Source organism: Salvelinus sp. IW2-2015, unplaced genomic scaffold (assembly GCF_002910315.2).
Source record: "Salvelinus sp. IW2-2015 unplaced genomic scaffold, ASM291031v2 Un_scaffold910, whole genome shotgun sequence".
Classification (NCBI taxonomy): Eukaryota; Metazoa; Chordata; class Actinopteri; order Salmoniformes; family Salmonidae; genus Salvelinus; species Salvelinus sp. IW2-2015.
In genome coordinates, this window is record NW_019942643.1 from 353,244 (window position 1) to 376,774 (window position 23,531).

At 44.1% G+C, this 23,531-nt stretch overlaps 1 pseudogene; it reads right to left on the reverse strand.

Moving 5' to 3' along the window:
* Positions 1 to 5,482: 5,482 nt before the first annotated feature.
* The window catches only part of LOC112069118 (matrix metalloproteinase-14-like), a 19,565-nt pseudogene continuing 1,516 nt past the window's right edge, over positions 5,483 to 23,531 (reverse strand).

A 23,531-nucleotide genomic window follows, 5' to 3' on the forward strand; every position in this document is an offset into this window, starting at 1 on the left:
CATTGTGCAGCTGTGTGTTTTTGTATCTGCACATCACATGTAGGCCTAGGCTATGAGCGGCTGCTCCGTTTAACTAGACACAACGTTTTAGAGTTCATGTGTTAGAAGCTAATGTTGATACACTGTTTTAGGGTTAATGTGATAGAAACTAATGTTAAAATATGAATATGTGGTATTACTTCGGGTAGCCTGCCTTCAGACTGCCCTCTTGCCYCTTGACGGTGTTATAAAAAGTTCCATTGTGGGTGTGAATCTCTCCTAATGAAGTGCAGTGTAAGGCGGCAATCAAAGTGTGCATTCCTGTGTAGCCTACTGTAGGTGACACACTTTAGACGCAGGGAAAGTGTGTTATGAGACAGTGTGTGTGCCACGCTGCTGTCTGGTAAGATGATTAAGAGGCTGATCCTGTAGAAATGGCAGTTTRACCATCTCTGAAGTGATCCCACCGGCATCTCCCTGTGTCAACCTCTGCTGTGTGTGTGTGTGCCACTGTAACATAGTTTCCCAGTTCACGTCCCACCAATGCTGCTCTTATACAATAGACTAGAAGCTAGGCTAAGCTAGGCTAAGTGATACGAGGTCCAGTTCTAATTTCACATTTTTTTCTTGCTCTTTCTGTCACAAGTGTATGGTCATTTTGAGTACTAAAGGGGTACCGTAGACTGCCCTCATTAACCTTGAGCTTACTTTGTATATGTAGCGTCAGCTGTAATTTAGAGTGACTTTGACTCACCAACAGTCTGTGTTTACAAAGTGAGGTAAGGCACTTAAGCTCCCAGTGTCTCTCTCTCTCTCTCTCTCTCTCTCTCTCTCTCTCTCTCTCTCTCTCTCTCACACAACCTTTCTACCTCTCCTCCCTCATTCTCTTCTCTCCCTCTCTCTTTTTCTCTCCATCTCCCTCCCTTTCATCTCTCTTTATCTCTCCCTCATCTATCTTTTTCTTGCTCTCGCTCTCCCTCTTGCCTTCCCTCTCTTTCTCTCTCCCTCAGGTCTTCTTGCCAATCTCAGCAGAGCACCACTGTAATTAAGGCGTGCTAGCCACTAAGTTGCAGATTTTTTATTGTTTTTTGTGTTAACTGTTTGTGGTGTCAATGGGTGAACAATAGAATTAGAATAGAACGATTCTAAATTCTGTGGGATGAACAATGAGCATTAATAACAGAGGACATGTTCTGTAATGTGTTAGAACCATGTACACAGAGTATACCAAACATTAGGAACACCTTCCTAATATTGAGTTGCACACCCCCTTTTTGCCATCAGAACAGCCTCAATTCGTCGGGGCATGGACTCAAAMGTGTCGAAAMCYTTCCACAGGGATGCTGGCCCATGTTGACTTCAATGCTTTCCACAGTTGTGTCAAGTTGGCTGGATGTCCTTTGGGTGTTGGACCATTCTTGATACACATGGGAAACTGCTGAGCGTGAAAAACCCAGCAGCGTTGCTGTTCTTGACACAAACCGGTGCGCCTGGCACCTACTACCATACCCTGTTCAAAGGCACTTAAATGTTTTGTCTTGCCCATTCACCCTCTGAACAACTCACATACTGTACACAATCCTTGTCTCAAGGCTTAAAAATCCTTTAATCTGTCTCCTCCCTTTCATCTACAATGATTGAAGTGGATTTAACAAGGGACACCAATAAGGGATCATAACTTTCACCTGGATTCACCTGGTCAGTCTGTTATGGAAAGAGCAGGTGCTCTTAATGTTTTGTACACTCAAGTGTATTTTGTTGCCGAATACAGAGTCTCTCAGACTGATTCTCTCACTTATTCGCTCCCTCCCAAGTGAGATTTGTAAAGCATTGGAACAATGGCTTGGCATGAACTTCCCACCCGTATTCACATTGTTCTACTACCCATTTAATCCAACTTAACATGTCCTTTGGAAGAACCCAGAGGTGTGTGTGAAACAGCCAGGACGTGTCTTCTTGAGAGGAAAAAGTAGAACTCTTTTCCTCGTTATTCCTCTATTATTCTCACTTCTACTTCTTACTGTATTTCACTCCTCTTCTTCCCCTGTTCTCCAGCTTCCCCTCCACTCATACCTCTCTCTCCTRCCATCCTCGTGTTGTTTGGGAAATGAGAACCAGATGTTGCTTATTTTGCAGAAGTCACTGAGGGGGAGAGGAGGGGTGAGGTCAGTCTGCTGTAGTGAACAGCAGCACACACGGAGGTAGAGAGGAAAGAATGGATGAAGGAAAAGACAAGCAAGGAGGAGAAGAGGGTCAAGAGTTCTCATCCCCCTGATGTGGTGGGGTAGTGTTTTAGATTCAGCTAAAAAAGTTACTGCGGCCCTATGCCCACAGGCTTGAGAAGAAGCAGAGGTTTCCTGACGGATATGACTGGGCCAGGGTGAGGGGGCATGTGCAGATTGAGAGGTGGGCTGAGTGGGTTGGGGTTTGTGGCGGGCCTGATTCAGCAAGTCCTGGMTAGGGTGTCACCTCCTGACAAGTGTGTAACTTCTGTGTTATGTTGAGTTACATGAAATCTCAGTCTCTCGCTGTTGTACTTGTAGGCCAACTGTCCTGTTGATAGTGCTGTGCTTGATATACTGGAGAGGTTGTGGTTTTCCACTTTTTGTTTTGCAGATGGGATAAACAGACACTCTGGCACTCAGACTGCAAAGGAATGTTCTTCTCCCTCTTTCTGTCATACAAACTTCTATGGCTGTGTCTTTGGGTGTGTGTGTATGTGTGTTCATGTGTGCGTGTGTTAGTCCGTACTTGTGTGTGTGTGAGAGATACTTTAGAGTGTGCCTCAATGTAGGTTACCCAAAGGTTGAATTGCAAGCAGCTGGCCAGCCCACTTCCTGGCTGGGTTAGGAGTGCTGAGGCTGAGGTCTGAATGTTGTTGGGGCAGGACGCCCATCTAGACTGACATCGCTGCCTGCTCTCTTTCTCTGGAGCACAAATCTATATGAGCATGTGAGTGTGAGATGCTCTCCCGTCACTAAACATTCCTCCTCTCTGAGCCCTTTATCATATGTTTACCATACATTCTCCCTCTTCTCTTATCCGTTCACCCAGCCATCCTTTGTAAATGTTAAATCAAATCACAAACTGTATTTTACATGCTTGGTAAACAGCAGGTGTAGACTAACAGTGAAATGCTTACTTACGGGCCCTTCCCAACAATGCAGAGATTTTTGTTGTTGTAATGGAGAAATAATAACACGTGGAATAAATACACAATGCGTAGCGATAACTTGGCTATATACATGGGGTACCAGTACTGAGTCAATGATAACTTAGCTATATACACGGGGTACCAGTACTGAGTCAATGATAACTTGCATATACACGGCGACCAGTACTGACTCCAATGATAACTTAGCTATATACACGACGAGTACTGAGTCAATGATAACTTAGCTATATACATGATACCAGTACTGAGTCAATGATAACTTGGCTATATACACGGGTACCAGTACTGAGTCAATGAAACTTGCTATATACATCGGGGTACCATACTGAGTCAATGATAACTTGCTATATACACGGGTACCAGTACTGAGTCAATGATAACTTGGCTATATACAATTGGGTACCAGTACTGAGTCAATGATAACTTGGCTATATACATGGGGTTACCAGTACTGAGTCAATGATAACTTAGCTATATACATGGGTAACCGTACTGATCAATGATAACTTAGCTATATACATGGGTACCAGTACTGCAGTTAAATGATAACTGGCTATATACAGGGCGGTACAGTATGAGTCAATGATAACTTGGCTATATACAGGGTACCAGTACTGAGTCAATGATATATACTTAGCTGATATACAGAGGTACAGTCACTGAGTTCAATGAATAACTGGCTATATACCAGGTACAGTACATGAGTCATGAGTAACTGCTATATACACGGGTTACCAGTACTGAGTCAATGATAACTTGGCTATATACATGGGGTACCAGTACTGAGTTATCATTGACTCAGTACTGGTACCCCGTGTATATAGCTGAGTCGATGTGCAGGGGTATGATGTAATTGAAGTCAATATGTAGATATCGGTAGGGATAAAATGACTAGGAAGCAGGATAGATACTAATAGATACAGATGGAGTGTTGGAATGGAAATCATTTTGAGAAGATAAATGGTTGTAATACTGCCTAGTGGGAGAAATGAGTTACAGTATGAGATGGAAATACCAGGTGACATGGAGAGGGGAGAAAGAGTGGGAGAAGAGAGGAACAGATGTMGGACGAGGGAGAGAGGGAATGGAAYGTCTGAAAGAAGATCCACATTAGAAGACACGAGTGAAGCTTGAGAAAGTTATGAACAAGTGTTTAATGGTGCYAAAATTATTACATTTCGTAAAGTTATAGAGATCAGAAATGTCTGTTAAATGGCTTCCAATCCAAACAGAGCTAGATTCTGAAGAATCTCCTGCAAGAGGGCACAAATTGTTAAAGGATGTGGAGAGAAAAGAGAGGAGAAAGGGGATAGGGAAACGGGAAGAGAGGAGAAAACAGAGCAGAGATACTTGGTGAGTGGTGGTGGAGGAGGAGAAAGAGTGGTTTCTGTTAGAGACCTCATCAAAATAACTACTTTGCAGCGGGTGAGGAAATATGGCTGAGAGAGAGAGAGAGAGAGAGAGGGAGTGGAGGAGGAAATGCTAGGGGTGAGAGAGGGAGGAATAGGGGTGTGAGAGAGAGTGGAAGGGAGAGGGGGAGGGTGGTAACAACTTTAGACTGTTTCTTAGTATAAGTTTTAGAAAATGTTTCATATCATTTCAGCTTTACTGGACACCTCACTCTTAAATGAGCGATACCCTCCCTCCCTCCCTCCCGCTGGGTTGGGGCTGGAGGCTCAGATGTTTTAAGAATTCCAGATGTCATTAATAGATCTCAGTTGGAACACTGCACTAAGAAAAACGTGATCATTCCATCACTTTTTCCACTTCTCCATTCCCGGGGCTCATGACTCCAGCCATGTCCAAAACACCCTCCCAGGTTCAACTAGCTTCTCCTCTCTTCTCCATCCATGCCCCCTGGTAAGCTGTAAACAATAGCTTGTTAACAACAAGATGGAATGCACAGAACAACACAGAACCAGCTCTTCATTCTGAGCTCGCTAAGCATRCCTAGGGCTCTATTCAATCCGTAGCGTGATTGACAATTAAAGGCAGTGTTGCCGCAGTCGCGGAGACTGCATTCACGGTAAACGCTGCGTATCTGTCTGCTCAATCGGGAAATGATCTACATTTTAATGTGAATCTTCCGCGATAATTTGACCATACGGATTGAATCCTGTCCCTATAGACCTGTTTGAGTGTTGAGGCCAGGCTGTCATTTGTGTATGAGACAGCAGTCTGAAGGCCATTCTCTTCTCCAGAGTGTGTGTGTGTGTGTGTGTGTGTGTGTGTGTGTGTGTGTTGGGCCAGGAGAAAATCACATTTTAGAAAATATTTTTTATTTCAATTTAACGCATGAAATACAAAAAGTTGAAAAATTGGCCAAAACAAAATGTATTCCCTTTTTTATTGATTTCATTATCATTATAAATATCATTACCATTATCATTGTTATTATTGTTATTTGATTTGTGTAATACAAAAAAAACATTATGCACCATCAGAATTACTTATAAATAGTTTTGTTTGATTGTCTTTATATGCCAACCAATCAATGGGAAAATAAGTGTTTCGAAAAAAAGGAAACATTTTCCAAAATCTTAAAATACCCCCTCTGTACTGTCCAAGTCCACCACTTTAATGGAAAATGGGATCCATTTTGATTCAATCATTGTCACGTTATAGCCTCTGTCCAGCAGGACTCAAAATGACAATGTATAAAAACAACAAACACAATTTACCAAAGGACTACACCTGGAGAACAACAATAATAATAACTATAGTCATAATAATAACAACAACATTTCTTACAATGATGGTAACAAAACCAACAAATAACACYATAAGACATTAGCATTTGAAGTGAGTACTATGTGATTGAACTACTCCGCTTTTCTATGTAGTAACATTGAAARTGGCTTTATTGAGTAAAAATGGCTACTTTAATTCCATCCAACTTTGACTGCTTACTGAGACCAGGCTCTGTACTGAGGGCTTGAGCAATTTGAGATATGGTTTAAACAGAGGTGTACAGAAAAGCATGTACAGCAACTGGGAGGAAAAGCTTTTTTTGTGTGGATACTACAGAGGTCAAATGTCATTGTCAATGTGTATAAACAGCAGSCATCTTGGACCCTCTCTTCCTGACACGGCCTTCATTTCTGAGCCTGTCTCKTTTCAACCCTGGGTAGGGAGAGCACCCTATTACATGCCCTTTGCAACAGCTATAAGACCTTATGTGGTTATCAGTGGAGGGGAAGACGGCTCATAATAATAGCTGGAACGGAGCAAATGGAATGGCATCGTACACAGATAAACCATGTGTTTGATACTATTCCGCTTCAGCTATTACCACCAGCCCGTCCTCCACAATTAAAGTGCCACCAATCTCCTGTGGTGGCTATGTGCCTCTGTAGCTGGAGCACAGGGGGGAAACTGGGGGAAACAAGGAGGAGAGAGATGATTGTTTGTAATCATGCCTGATTTGAGAGCGAAATCAAAAGTGAAACAAMAAAGTATATTATATACTGCAGGGTGAAACATTTAATTCAGACAGCGGTTCAGCTGGAGTCGTCAAGCAGATGGGAGGGAGGATTTAGGAGAGGACGAAAAAGAAGGGGAGAAGGGATAGAATGGAGGGAGGGACATGATAGTAGATTTATTGCAGATGGGGTGTCAACTACACAGGATGTTGGTCACAATCATCATCTCTCTGTGTGTTGGGGCCTGGTCCTGATTTCAAACCCACAGAGCTGTACATGTAAATAGGTAACATACAAATACACGTCTTTCCTAATTCAGATTCTCTCTCTCTCTCTCCCTTCTCTCTCTCTCTCTCTCTCTCTCCCTCCTCTCTCTCTCTCTCTCTCTTTCTTATCCTGTCTGTGGCACAACCCAACCAATGGACTAAATCCCAACGTCCAACCAACCAACCCCTTATTACATGACCCCTCGCTTACCACACAATCCAACTCCTTTCACCCCCCTCTGTTTTCTCACCCTTTCCCTCCCTCTCCCCTCTTTCTTTCAATCTTTTAAGTCGTTCAGACACTTTATCTCTCTCAGTCCCTCTGCGTCATTGGTTCATTCAGTGCGTCTCTAAACCTTAGTCAGTAGAGATCTCTGGCAGTAGAGGAGACGRCGTGGCGTCCCGTACTTCCTGAAGAACAGCAGGGCTCCCAGAGTGAGGACCACGCAGACCAATAGGAGGAGAGGGATCACCACGGCCGCCGCCGTGGCCCCGCCTTCTCCCTCCTCCACCTCGATGATGATGACTTCCTCCTTGCCATCCCGCTTCTTAGGCTCCTCCCCTGCACAGCCCATCCATTCGCTGAGCACCGACTTGGGGTAGCCCGACTCRACCCTCATGTGTTGGTTGTTGAACTTCCAGTACTTGTTGGCTTTATAGAAGTAGGTGTAGGCTGGGGGAAAGGGAAGTTCATACAACACTGACTTTACTACGAGCTTCAGATATTCTACTATATTATATATATGTTGAGGTGTTATGCTAATGTAGCCACTTCTTATCGTTGATAGAAATGCTATTTGACACTGACACAAGATAGCGTTCAACCATGCAGGCAWGCAACTCTCTGTCCCGCACACACACTTACATCCTTCTTCGCTCATGATGGCAGCCTTGATGTTGTCGGGGACACCCTGCCATGTGTTGATGGGTTTGGGGTAGTCTCTGTCCACAGTCTGGGACTGCTCATTGAAACGGTAATACCTGACAGAGAGAGAGGGGAAGTCAGTTATGGAGAGGGAAGGGAGAAAGAATGAGGGAAAGAGAGAGGATAGGTATGGGTAGATAGATGTCAGAGAGTAGAAGAGAGTGGATGAAGAAAGAGAGGGAGAGAGACAAACCGAGAGACAGACATAAAGACAGGCATAAAGACAGATTCACCCACCGACAGACAGACTGACAGACAGACATAAAGACAGACTCACCCACCGACAGACAGACCGACAGACAGACTCACTTGGTCCCTCTGAAGTAGTATGTTTGTCCGGTGGGGGTGTAGAAGAGGGCAGCATCCAGCTTGTCTTTGGGCAGCCCTGTACCCAGCTCCTTCAGAGTCTTGGGGTAACCCTGCTCCATACTGGACTCTGTGAACACCCAGTACTTGTCACCTAGAGGGAGGGAATCAAAACCATGACTACATACATCTGAAGTCATCTACACACTGTAAAAACAACAACAATGAATAACTACTAGACAGAACTGTTATTCATGAAAAGTCCTCTTAAATCATTAAAAACTAGACCTACCCTTGAAGAACACAAATTTGCCATCGTTCCTCTCGTAGGCGGCGTTGATGTTTGGTGGCAGTCCCTTCCAGAAGTGACCGATGGGCATGGGGTAACCCTGGAGAACCTTGTTGTTCCGCACACGCCAAAGCCATTTATCCTGCGCCAGAGACACAGAGTTAACACACTTCATAGCTGTACACACACACACCACAACCATTTTATCCTGCACCAGAGAGACAGAGACACAGAGTTAACACACTTCATAGCTGTACACACACACACCACAACCACTGATCCTGTTTGCATTGTATAGTACATATACACATCTACGTTCTGGTAGTTTTGTGTCATTCAGTCCTCACTGTGTGTAACTAAGTATATTTATGTCAACATCAATGCAATGTGTATCGGTGTGTGTTTCTGTGTCATGTGGTTTATTGTATTCATGTCTGTGTGTATCCTCATGTCTAAGTTTGTCACTGTGTTTAAGACGTACCTTAAAGACAAACATCTCCCCCCTGAGGATGGCAATGGAGTCGAAGTGTCCCTCGCAGACGTCTGGTCCGAGTCCAGGGTGGTCTGGCTTGGAGGGTCTGGTGGGGCGGGGAGGAGGGGGTGGCGCTCCGGACGACCCTGTAGTGGAACACAGTCAGGACAAAATAAGGAAAGCCTATAAGCAGAGGTAGAACTGAGGGGACTGAGTGAATTCCCAAAGTGAACAGAATGTTTTCTGAACAGAATGTGACTTCATGCCGTCCTTCATGCCGTGTAATGTTGAACTAGATTAGAACTTTCTAGCATTCCTGAACCATTATAAAGAAGAGACAGTTTGTGTTGAATATTGCCGTAACAATCCAGGAACATTGTTAGAACATTCCAAGAACATAGCTACAGCATTCCAACGCAACTGGGAGTTTACCATAGATTGCCTGGATGCCATGGCGATCGTCATCAGGCAACTGGAAGTWCTCTGTGTCCATCCACTGGTAGAATGGAGCCATGATGGCAGACGGGTCGTTGGAGTGTTCTAGACCCAGGGCGTGACCCAACTCATGGACCGCAACGAAGAACACCATCATTACCTGATGAGAGAGACGAACAAGAGAGACGAGAGAGAGAGACGGAACAACAGCAGACGAGGAGAGAAGAGAGAGAGAAGAGAGAAGAGAGCGAGACCAAGGAAGAGACAGACAAAGGAGAAGAAGAAAGCGAACAGAGAGAGAAATAAGCAGAGGAAACAGACAGGGAGAGAGAGGAACAGAGAGAGACAAGAGAGAGAGAAGAGAGAGAGAGACAGAGAACAGAGAGAGAGAGAAGAGAGACAAGAGAGAGAAGGAACAGAGAAAGAGAAGAGAGAGGAAGAGAGAGAGGAACAGAAGAGAAGAGAGGAGACAAAAGGAGAGAGAGAGGAGACAAGAGAGAGACAGAGAGAGAGAGAGAGACAGGAGAGAGAGAGAGTGAAATATACTTTTATTATTACTATTACTACTATGTATGTAACTCAATAAAGTTGTAACATTGATGCTTTAGCAATATTAAGKCAATGTTTGTCATGCCAATAAAGTTATTTGAATTTGAGAGAGAGAGAGAGACACACATATTTCCCTCAGATTACCCAGACCCACAAAGAATTCGAAAACAAATTCACTTTTGATAAACTCCCATATCTACTGGGTGAAATACCAGTATGCCATCACAGCAGCAAGATTTGTGATCTGTTGCCACAAGAAAAGGGCAACCAGTGAAGAACAAACACCATTTGAAATACAACCTATATTTATGTTTATTTATTTTCCCTTTGGTACTTTAACTATTTGCACATCGTTACAACACTGTATATAGACATAATATGACATTTGAAATGTCTTTATTCTTTTGGAACTTTTGTGTGTAATGTTTACTGTTCATTTCTGTTAATTCTTTACTGTTTGTTTCACTTTTGTTTATTATCTATTTCACAACATATGTTTCCCATGCCAATAAAGTCCCTTGAATTGAAATTGAATTGAGAGAGGAGGAAGGAGCAGATGGGAGGAGACTGTTTGAATAGAAACTAAAAGTAGCACATTCACCAAACAAAGGACGCCCTAACAGTACAGTATAACTGTGAATGAGTGTATTACGGCTAACAGACAACCCAGTGAAACCCCTCTGTCTGACCATCTCCCTCTCCCTTCCTTCTTTCCCCTTCCCCCCCTCCTCCATTTCTCTGTCTCTTACCCCCTTGGTCGACYTAGCCGGTCGTCCAGGGTTCGGCGTTGTCYAAGTGCGTGTCGCCCCCTATCCCGTTCCCGGGGAAGTACGCGTGAGCCAGGAAGCCGCCCTCGCCGTCGAACGGCGTGCTGTCGCCGTGGAAACCCTCGGAGAAGGAGAGCATGATGTCAGCGTACTTGTCGACCTTGTCCCGGATGTGGCTGTAAGGGATCTCTCGGAAGCGGAGCGGGATGGCGGCCTCCCACACCTTAAACGCCCGGCGGATGGCCTCGTATGTAGCGTACTCCCCAATCTTAGGGGTGTAGTTCTGTATGCTAGGAGAGCGACAGGGAGGAAATAGCAGATGTTAGTACATTTTAAAGATAAAACATACAACAATATCTTCTAAAGTGTTGTATTGGCTCTTCCTCTGCATTCTTTTGTGGAACTTTGTGAAATTCTTCCTTGATGCTCAATATGAATCTGTTTAGATTTGAATCAGTATTCCTTTAGAATCAGATCTTGGTTCATTTACATTTAGTCTGATTCAAATGAAACAAACATTACACAGACATTACAACCGTTGCCTAAGTGCCAGTCTGTTTGTGCCATCATTCCAACTCCCTGTCACTCATTCTCATGCCAAATGTTTGACACAATGGAGTTGGCCAGCGCACATYCAGATCTGGGACTGCGTGTTGTCGTACTAAAGCAGTGTTGTAGTCTCACCTGAATGTGACCTCTTGTTTGTCCCACTTCAGCCCCTGTACGGCGTATCTCTTCCTCCTCAGGTTGCTCTTCAGCTCCGAGCCAAACTTGTCCGGGACGCCACAACGCGGCCGCTTCATCGCCCTGGCAACGGCAAGACACACCTGTCAATCACACTCACTGTGCCATGAACTATTTCATTTCTGAGTTGTCCTGAGACTCTTTGATTCTTTTGTGCCCTAAAAACATCAAATACTATGGMGCTTTATGAGTGAGGTTGCTCCCACAGGGCGGCGCACAACTGGCCCAGCGTCGTCCAGGTTTGGCCGGGGTAGSCCGTCATTGTAAATAASAATTTGTTCTTAACTGACTTGAATTAAGGTAAAATGCATGCACTGTATTAGCAGTGCAATTCACACAGTGGTTATGTATCTCAGGTCAGCAGCAGTCATTGCTCTGCTTAGCCCTCCATGTAGTGTCATTGGTACTCACTGTAGGGTGTTGAAGTCGATAGAGCCGGTGACGGCGAGGCCGTAGAACCTCTGCATGGCTGTGATGGCTGTGGTGATGGACTTGGGAGAACGGATAGCCTGGGCTCGGACATCACCTGGGGGCAGGTAGCCATACTGCTGCAGCCACACCTGGGGGGTAGAGAGAGGGGCACAAGGAGGGTTAGACACTGGTGAATACAATGTATTTGGAGACAAAGATTGAAAACGACACTCGTATGTGGTTATATGGCATGTCTTGAACAGTAAGTCGCTCTGGATAAGAGCGTCTGCTAATGACTTAATGTAAAACAACACCACACACACACACACACACACACACACACCACACACACACACACACACACACACACACACACACACACACACACACACACACACACACATACTCCCCCTCTCCCTCTCTCTCCTCTCTCTCTCCTTCTCTCTCCCTCCCCTCTCTGTGAAGTTTCCCACCATATCCATCAGCCAGAAACAACACACGAAACCAACCCATTCATGGTGTAGTCAATGATTATCCAGACAGTCATACTGAAAGAGGCAGGATGTTGTTGAAAAGAATATGTCTCTGTTTTGATTATTGTGTGCCGAAATGTGTGTGGTGGGTGTGGCCTGTTGGCCTGCTCACAGTGTTAGTCTGAATGTGTGTGTGTGCCAGAGAGATTGACAGGGAAAGAGAGAGGGAGAGAAAGACTGTATAGGTATGTGTGTGGGTGGATGGGAGCTCAGTATCCAGAGTTTGCATAAAGCAATGCCAAGCTGACTTTGACCAAAACTGCCTTCTCCCCAGGAACACACACTGCCTTCCTTTACACAGCAAACAGACTGAGACTGAACACACACAACACACACACACACACACACACACACACACACCACACACACACACACCATACACACACACATACACACACACACACACACACACCACACATACACACACACACACACACACACACACAACTCTCACACACACACACACACATCACTTTCTTTTTGGCAAGAGTTACTAATATTCTATTATACCATAAAAAACAATCCCATCCTCACAGTCTCCTCTGCTTGATACGCTGGGCAGATGAAAGGGAACTGAGACTTTGTTGTGGGGATGTAAGGAGAGATGAGAATAGAGCAAATAAAAACAGGGAGAACCATAAAAACAGCGATGTCATTTCAGACGTGGATGACTAGAACTTCTTCTATCTCTCAGTCAGAACTGGGGGTTCACTGCCAGACCCGACATGCAGAGGAAGAGGAGTGGCATCTAAGAAATAATATCTATGCTTCATCTGAGTGGTAGGAGAACTGCCTTTCACCAGGTGAGATCATATTTACCAGAATGAAAAACAGACTATGGTGTTTCAGAAACATTTCACCGGAATAAGTTGTAAGTTCTAAAATGTACCTCTGTCTCGCTCTCAAACACAAGAGTGGTCATGCAGAGCTGCCCATGTTTCTGCTCCTAGTTCTCCAAAACAGCTGGGATATGATCTTTAGCCATGGGGGAACAACAACAGCATTACATCAGACAACCTTGATCAGTGCTCAGCGCAACAGTCTCTCTATGAGAGAGAGAGGAGAGAGGAGAGAGAGAGGGAGAGAGAGAGAGAGAGAGAGAGAGGGGGGAGAGAGAGGAGAGAGAGGAGACAGAGAGAGGGGAGAGAGAGGAGAGAGAGGAGAGAGGGAGGGAGAGAGAGAGAGAGAGGAGAAGAGAGGAGAGAGAGAGAGAGAGAGGAGAGAGAAGAATGAAAGAGAGAGAGGGAGGGAGACAGAGAGGAGAGAGAGGAGACACGAGAGGAGAGAGAGGAAGAGCGAGAGAGAGGAGACAGAGAGGAGGAGAGAGAGAGAGGAGAGAGAGATGAGAGAGAGAGGGGGAGACAGAGAGGAGAGAGAGGAGAGGAGAGGAGAGAGAGACAGAGAGGGGGGAGACAGAGAGGAGAGAGGAGAGAGAGAGGAGCGAGAGAAAGAGAGAGGGGAGACAGAGAGGAGAGAGAGGGGAGACAGAGAGGAGACAGAGAGGAGGACAGAGAGGAAGAGAGGGAGACAGAGAGGAGAGAGAGAGGAGACAGAGAGGAGGAGAGGGAGACAGAGAGGGAGAGAGCAGAGAGGAGAGGAGAGAGAAAGGAGACAGAGGGAGAGCAGATGAGAGAGAGAGAGAGAAGAGAGAGGGGAGAGAGAGAGGAGACAGAGAGGAGAGAGAGGAGACAGAGAGGAGAGAGAGAGGAGCAAGGAGGAGAGAGAGAGAGGAGAGAGACAGAGAGGAGAGAGGAAAGGAGACAGAGAGGAGGGAAAGAGAGAGAGACAGAGGAAGAGAAAGAGAGAGCAGACAGAGAGAGAGAGAGGAGAGAGAGAGGAGACAGAGAGGAGAGAGAGACAGAGGGGGGAGACAGAGAGGAGAGAGAGGAGACAGAGAGGAGAGAGAGAGAGTGGAGAGAGAGGGGAGACAGAGAGGAGAGAGAGAAAGAGAGAGAGAAGAGACAGAGCGAGAGACTGATCCTCAAACATAAACCTGATGGAGATGAGTCCTATGTGTTATAAAACATAGACAAGGATGTGTGGGTGGGTGGATCAGAGACAAGATGAGTAAATACGAGAAAAGTGGCTGGGGTGAGAGACAATATGAGTACAGGAGACTATTGAGGTGAGGATGGCTCAAAAATAATGTCTGGAACGGAGRAAATGGAATGGCATCAAACACATGGAAACCATGGAAACCACGTGTTTGATGTATTTGATACCATTCCACCGATTCCGCTCCAACCATTACCACAAGCACGTCCTCCCCAATTATGGTGCCACCAACCTCCTGTGGTGTGTGTGTGTGCGTGTCTGCGTGTATGTCTATGCTGCACAGACAGTCAGCCAGTGAGTGTCACAATCTTTACCACAAATTCAATCAGAGCAATTACAGAGAATTCTTCTGTCAACCCAGAAAACCCCCAACCCTGACTGTCTACGCAATAGTAGTCATTTTATAGTTAGTTTGGTGAATATAGTCATGCTTCCGCTTTCTTACTCTATCTCATGTCGGTTTAGTGAAGAGGTATTTTTTAATATCAATAGCAATTGAAATGAGGGAGTAAAAGAGAGGACTGTAAGTGAGAAACGGTGTGGAAACGTCTGGCTTGTACCTGGCCAGAGATATGACCACACACAACCACACAGCCACAGCAGAAGGCAGGCAGAGAGAGACAAAGACCCAGGTTCAGGTGTGGGCTGCACAGTGAGGTAAACTCTCCCACTCTAATCATGTCAATGCCTGCCCCTTCTTTCAGGAATGACATTTGTGATATGGTGTGTACGCACAGTATCATAACCCTTCTGGTTTTCCTCCATCTTTCTTAACCTGCCTCACATTTCTTCACCACCCAAACCCCAACATCTCTCCATGTCTGTATTTCTCTTTCCGCCTTCTCCAACAAACTCCTTCCCCCCCTTTGCACTCTCTCTCTCTCTCTCTCTCTCTCTCTCTCTCTCTCTCTATCCCTCTCTCTCTCCATCTCTCACTCCTTGTCTCTCTCTGACTGCTCCTAGTGTGTGCTGTGGCTCCACTGTGGTGACGCGTCTGGCTCTGTGAAAACCCTCTCAGCTCCGTCAGGGTGAAAAGTTTCCCCCACACAAAGAAGACTGCTCTCTCTCTCCTTCTCTCCCTCTCTCTCAGTCTATATCTCTCTCTCCCTCTCACTCCCTTTCTCTCTCTCCCCCCACGCACCTCTTCTGTGGAACTCCCAGCYAGCGCTCACAGTCAACGGATCTATTTAGTAGGAATTCTACGTCGCTTAATTGTTGGCCTTGGGGGTAAATACAAACCCATGTGTGTGTGGTCATAGTCTAGGGTCCATGTGAATGCGTTTTTTGTAAACAGACGCAAGCCCATATAAGTTAGGCATTTTTGCAGTGATGAATGTGTGGTAAGGAAATGCATTTCAACAGAGACAGGCTGTGTGACGTGTGTATATCAGATAAATAGAACCATGAGTAGAATGATCACATACAGTGCATTTGAAAAGTATTCAGACCCCTTGACTTTTCCCACATTTTGTTACGTTACTTATTCTAAAATTGATTAAATAGTTTACCCCCTCATCAGTCTACACACAATACCCCATAACGACAAAGCAAAAGCAGGTTTTTATACATTTTTGCAAATATATAAAAATAAAAAAAACGGACATATGACATTTACATAAGTATTCAGACCTTTTACTCAGTACTTTGTTGAAGCACATTTGGCAGCGATTACAGCCTTGAGTCTTCTTGGGTATGACGCTAAAAGCTTGGCACACCTGTATTTAGGGAGTTTCTCCCATTCTTCTCTGCAGATCCTCTCAAGCTCTGTCAGGTTGGATGGGGAGCATCGCTGCACAGCTATTTTCAGGTCTCTCCAGAGATATTCGATCGGGTTCAGGTCCGGACTCTGGCTGGGCCACTCAAGGACACTCAGAGACTTGTCCCGAAGCCACTCCTGCATTGTCTTGGCTGTGTGCTTAGGGTCGTTGTCCCGTTGGACGGTGAACTTTCGCCCCCAGTCTGAGGTCCTGAGCGCTCTGGAGCAGGTTTTCATCAATGATCCCTCTGCACTTTGCTCCGTTCATCTTTCCCTTGATCCTGACTAGTCTCCCAGTCCCTGCCACTGAAAAATATCCCCACAGCATGATGCTGCCACCACCATTCTTCACCATAGGGATGGTGCCAGGTTTCCTCCAGACGTGACACTTGGCATTCAGGCCAAAGAGTTCAATCTTGGTTTCATCAGACGTTTCATCAGATGTGCTTTTTACTGAGGAGTGTCTTCCGTCTGGCCACTATACCATAAGGCTTGATTGGTGGAGTGCTGCAGAGATGGTTGTCCTTCTGGAGGGTTCTCCCATCTCCACAGTGGAACTCTAGAGCTCTGTCAGAGTGACCATTGGGTTCTTGGTCACCTCCCTGACCAGGGCCATTCTCCCCTGACTGCTCAGTTTGGCCGGGCGGACAGATCTAGGAAGAGTCTTGGAGGTTCAAAACTTCTTCCATTTAAGAATGATGGAGGCCACTGTGTTCTTGGGGACCTTCAATAATGGCGAATTGTTTTGGTAACCTTCCCCAGATCTGTGCCTCAACACAATCCTGTCTCGGAGGTCTACGGGCAATTCCTTTAACCTCGTGGCTTAGGTTTTGCTGACATGCACTGTCAACTGTGGGACCTTATATAGACAGGTGTGTGCCTTTCCAAATCATGTCCAATCAATTGAATTTACCACAGGTGGACTCCAATCAAGTTGTAGAAACATCTCAGGGATGATCAATGGAAACAGGATGCACCTGAGCTGTAACGTAACAAAATGTGGAAAAAGTCAAGGGTTCTGAATACTTTCCGAAGGCACTGTACATGGCAGATAGACTTGGTCCAATATTAGTAACAAAGTCGGCCATGAACTTAAACCAGCAGGAAGTTCCAGGAACAGCAGATAATAGCTAATAATGCCCTATAACATCACATGAAATAACAGTGAGATCAGGTGCAACTATTGGTCAGACAGTCATGAGAGAGTGCTAAGACACCCTGAGGATAAAGTGGCCTGATAACATACTAGTACCTAGGCATTACTGTTTGATAATAGTCATAGAGATAATAACAGATCGATAACACTGTGACTGCAACAACATGTTCAATTGAACGTTTGTGTTGAAGGAGAGATGGTTCAGTTGGGTTTACACACAGTTGGGTTTATAAACATGCATGGTATTCACTTAGTTGTGTACTAATGCAGGGGTCCTCAAACTTTTCTTGCCCTGGGATCTCCGCTCAGGCAAACTGGCGCCTCAGAGACCCCCATCAAATGTTAGCAAAAAAACAAATATCTTGTCTTATCATCAGGTGAATGATAATGGCAAGTAAAAGTCATCATATTTTTTACCTCCCCAGTTCTTTGGAAGAGGATAAACTACATATATTAGTATAAACTGTAATATATATAAGTATAGCCTTTAAGATAGAAAGGTAAAGGTATTGTATCTTGGTGGCGGAGGGAATATTTTGCAGATTTAAAMCKAATTTCCTGCAATTCCATGCATTTTGCCATGGTTGATGCTGTGTTCCTCTGCTCAAACATTATAACTAAATCAATGGGCATGTGGCCTGAATGACTGGGAGAATACTTGTTATATAAAAATGTATATAGTTCAATATCGATTCTGCAAGCTTCCTATCTGGATTTGGTCATTTTAAATGTACACTGAAACTGTTTTTCCATCCCAAACATTACCAGATGGCCCGCCTGAGAATTTTCTATCCAGAAAAAAACTGTAATTAGCTCCAATGACTGTAATTTCCTCTATATTAAAGGGATAGTTTGAGATTTTGCCAATTTAGCCATTTATCGACTTCCCCAGAGTTGGATGAACAGGAACAGCCAGCATTCTAACTGTTCTTCTAGACTAGTGAGGTAGTTAGCATTTTCTAGACTAGTGAGGTAGTTAGCATTGGCTCATGATACTACCTCTAACTTCCTTCATACTGGACACAGAGACATAAACATTGTATCCACAACAGTATTCTGTTGTAGCCAGCGATTTTCATAAAAATACATATTTCTCACATAAAAAAATGATCACGGACCCCCTGCAGTATCCCAGTTTGAAAACCCCTGTATTCATTTGTTTATATCAGCTCCATACCGACCTCTACCATAATACATCTAGCAACTCTGGCAAGTGTGAAGGTATTGGATATAGTGCAGATATTTGGGTTTCAAGCAATKTGCTAAAACAGAAGCAGTCTTCAGCCCTCTCAGTCCACACGTCTTCTATAGTGGATCTGGTTTTCCTCAGGCTGAGGAAGTAGTGGTATATTTTTCCTGTCCCTCGTTTTTAATCCCTCAGGCTGAGAGTGGAAGAGTGACTAAAAAGGAAAGGCAGAAATGTCGAAGGAAATGTTGAAAGGGATTGACGTACGGAATGACAAAGAAGAGGGGAGAAAAGACACGGACAGGGGACAGAAGCACTAAAGCTGAATCTAAAGTTGAGGGAGACAGAGTAGAGACTGAGTCAGTTGTTCCCCTCGGACGGTGCCAACGGAAGAAAAAAAAACAGAGACCAGAGTTTGGTCATAAGCGAGTTTGGAGTCTGAGACACACAGACTGCCTAACCTCCTAGCGTGGTGTCCCACATCTCTCACCCACTTACACCGACACAGGCGATACATGCTAACGCTAACTAAAGTACTGTTGCTGTGTATATAAGCTTAACACAATGCAGAACACCTGCATGCTATGTTAAAGGACCTGATAATACATTTAGGATTTCCACACATGGGGACATTTTTTTTTAGTAGGGTCTGAAAAAAAATCTGCCTTTTAAAAACGCATTTCATGCAATATGACGTCATTTAGATGACAAGAAGACATTAGCTTAATCTTTTTTAATACCACACAAATGACCGAAATGAGTGGCTAGTCTGACTGACAAACTGAGATCAATCTGGTCTTGAATTCAAACAAACAATAGCCCAGGCCAATGAATCGACTCACATATTGTACAATATTAGGAGGAAATATATATACAGTATATATATCATAGGCTACAGTAGGCTACTAAATAGAATTTCCAGTGGCACACTGACTCACCTAATGATGAAGATGAAGCCATAGGCTACTCACGGTYATGGCCGATGCGCTCGTCTTGGCYATAGCCTATCTCAAGATGAGATACTTTGAAAAACAGTGCTGCTSTTAGCTACAAATTGTGAGTTMTTGAGACATTTTCTTCTTCTATTGGTTCTACAGATAGATTAGTCTTCTTTTTTTCGCTCATATATTTTGAAATCTGCATAAGGCAAACCAACAGCCGCAACCAATCACAGAAATATAATCCATAGATGGTAGTTCCCATTAAAGTCAGGACTGGCATCCATTGCTAGTGTACCCATGAGTTTAACAGTCAAATTACCAGGGTAAGAGGTTACAAAAACCTTCTATGGATTATATTTCTATGGCCACAATGCAACAAGCTGTATATTTGGTGGGCATGCTGCCCAAACTGCTGCCTTCCCGACTGTAGGCATACCGGTAATTGCCAAAATAAAGGAAACACTCGAGTAAAGGGGGATACAGTATATATGTTTTGGTGTGGGGTSCATTTACCTGGCATGGTTTAGGTCCACTTGTAGAATCTATGCCAAGGCGCATTGAAGCTGTTCTGGAAGCTTGAGGTGGCCCAACAACACCCTTTTAAGATGCTTTATGTTAGTGTGTCCTTTATTTTGGCAGATACCTGTATGTACTTGTGATATAAACTTAATCCAGAGTTATTTTTTTAACTATTCATCCTCTGTGGCTAAATTATGTTCTCGGTTGTATTTTGAACATTGAGAGTGGGCTCCTGTGTTTGGATAAAAAATATAATAACAAAAAAATGACGTGATATATTTATCTATTTTTTTTTGCCTCTTGGGCCCCCTACGGGCTTGGGGCCCCTACGGGCTTGGGCCCAGCCCCGGACTCACATAATTGACCAGTCACATTTATTTATTATGCAGTTTATTTTTTATTAATCTGTTACCCAATCAAAGCAGGCCCCCCTATTTAACCATTTACCCAGGRCCCTTAAATCAAATCAAATGTATTTATAAAGCCCTTTTTACAAATGCAGATGTCACAAAGTGCTTTCCTCCCCCATATGACAATTAGCAGAGCGGCAGCAGGTAGCAGCAGGCTGTCTACACTCATTGAGAGCAGGCTCCTGAGTCCTCCTGTGGTTGGCGGTCGCAGTAAAAAAAAATACAAAATATATACTACATATATTTCCTTTATTATTATTATTATTATAAACATTTAAAAAATAGGATTATTATAGATTTTTTTTTATTGTTGCTTCCTCTAGGGCCCCCCACGGGCATGGCTCCAGGGGCTTCAGCCCCGATAAGCCCCTGCATTAATCCGGCCCTGGGTTCTAGGATGGAAACTGCAGCGATAGTACTTGAGTGGAATGGATAAACACACCATCTCTCCATAGACATTCATCGTGTTGGTTTGTTTCCCATGTGGCAGATCAGATGAACTGAATATTGTTCTCCCTGAACATTTTTAAGTGACAGCGAGCACTTGTATGAGCAGCATGCACCAGCACTTCACCAAAGGTGTCCAACAGCGTGCTGCAACCGTACAAAAACAACCAGGACTCCTCAGGACACAGTGGGAGAGCCCAAACATAGAAATAGAATTACTAGAACAGACATTACCATTCACGTGAATGTTCTGTGATGGGTGAACCGGCGGTAGACATATTGAATGTACACACACTGTCTAATTGCTGAGCTCTGAGAATATATTTCCGTTCTAGTATTTATATTTCCATGGGCCCAACCCATATGGGATTTGTCCCCTCATGACCTCCCTTCTCCCTGTGATCCTAAGACACGCTAGTCACCTTGCCTCCAGATGTCTGCTGTTATCGTGTTTGAGGAGAACTTCAAGGACTTTCAGATTCAGACAGATATGTTGTGAAGATCTGTGGAACGGATCATCTCGTTTGCATTCCTTTCCACTTCCTTTGGCTAAAATAAAGTCCAACCAGCAATTTAATAAAAGTGAGACAGGGTGTTTTTTTGTGAATAAACACAAATATAACTAAATAAAGGAAACCTCTATTGGATTTATAGTATGTGCATAAAGACAAAATGATTCACAAAGTTAAGTTGGGCCTATATTTTGTTCCATTGGGCCTATATTTTGTTCCATTGGGCCTATATTTTGTTCCATTGTGCCTACATTTTGTCTGATCTTAAGATAGCCCTATGGCTGTGAATATTTGCTCATCCAGTCTCCTCACTCATCACAGCTTCAAGTTAAATTGTAGGCTTAGCCTCCATGGCCTATCAAGTTGGATCAGGCGGCAGTGAATCCAGACTAAAATCCATGAAAGGAATGTCTGAAAATGTCACTGCTACTTAGTTGTCTTTGTTTTTATACCGTTAATCGTTATCTTGTAGTCATAAAATCAGAATGCAAATTAGAGGGGGCCCAGGGGGGTCTCAGACCCCCTGAATGAGACATGAGTCCCCCTAAATGCAACAAAGGCAAACTCATTTGTTTAATATGCAATTTGTACTGCTACAGTGGTAAGTATTAAAATAAAAGCTTATTCCAAATTAAACGAACACTCCCACCTCTGTGTGATTAAAATAAAATTCCCCATGTGGCTGCACTTGTCATACCGGGACAGTCGTATCTCAGCCCCTTTTCAGGTGTCCTAACTTTTCTTTCTACATAATGGTCCTTTTGTCAGCAAGACACATCAATTCATTTAGGCTGCAAGAGTGCAGACCCAATGGCAATCGCTGAATGGTATTACACTTTTTGGTGTTTTATTCATCAAACGACGCGAGTGCACGAACCTGAGCAGGTCGCCTACTTTTTGAAGTGATTTGTTTGGCAAAATAAGATGACAACATCATGACTGGTTGGGTTCATGCTAAATTAAAAGGTAACACATATTTGTACCGTTAAATGACATGTTTTCACTATTATTAAAACACATGAAGTCCCATGAAAAAAATGAATGTCACAGTATAAGTCGCACTCTGCATAAAATTAACATCCAGCCTGTGCTTTCCCCGCCTGTGCTTTCAACCTGATCTATTACCTATTCCTATTCGTCACTCTCTGTCATTTTATGAAAGTCATATGAAAGTCATCCATTAATTTCCCGTTCTTCATCTCTCCCACACAACAGACATCATTGAGTTAATCATAGGTTACCGTTACATACAGGTGATGTAATAGTGAAACTGGTAATTAGTGATAATCCCATCTTTCATCATGCCTGCTATGGGAGCATATGAGCGGAGTAGGTAGAAGTTTCCCCTAACTGCTGTTCCAGGTTCAGATCTTTCAATATATTCCTTATGGCATTCTTTGAGATTTGGGGAATCTGATCGTGTGGTAAGGGGCATCTTCTGCCTACTCCCATAGGAGCATGTGCAAATATGATGGGCCTTCAGGAGACATTATGGGTAGGATTTGGGATGGGTTAACTGATCCTAGATCTGTCATGGACCTGGCACCAACATTAGCAGTCGTATTGTTACACTGTGTTCGCTTTATTACTGGTTCAGTGCTGTGTATGCAGTTGTTACACTATTATCACAATGATATAGATCATAGATGTGGTACTGTGTCTCTCAGGCATTTGTGACTGACAGTGCAATGATTGACCATGTCTGGCTGACTCAGTGGTGCCTGATTCCCTAAAAGTAGTGCACTTTAGAATAGGGTGCCATTTCGGACATCCATCATGTCTGGCTGACTAAGACTGCAGCTGTTTGTGGTTACTGAGTCAGAACCTGAGTTCCTCCAAGCATCCTGTCTATCTTAATAAGAACGAGCTCTATATGTAGACCAGGCCTGCATTGAGAAAGACTGGAGCAATGCATGAGCACCATTGGATACCGTTGACTTGGACATTGGCTATTGCAGTCAGGGCTAACAATGGTTATTCTTGATGGGTTGGGTTATATGCTAAAGTACTCTGGGATGGATAGAGAGTTCTGGAATGCCCGAGGAGGACAGATCTAGAATTACCCCAGGCTAGAGACATCATGACAGGGACCTAATCATTTTGAAGGTACACTATGACACAATATAGAGGGACAAAATGTAGTGTTTATGTTAGTAGTGTCACTTCAGTTACAAAGGGTATGGGGCCTGTTGCTCCAGACAGTACCTGCTAAAACAGAGAACAGCTTCCTCTCCAGTCTCCTGTCTCTACCACCACTCAGTACAGATTCAAATCCA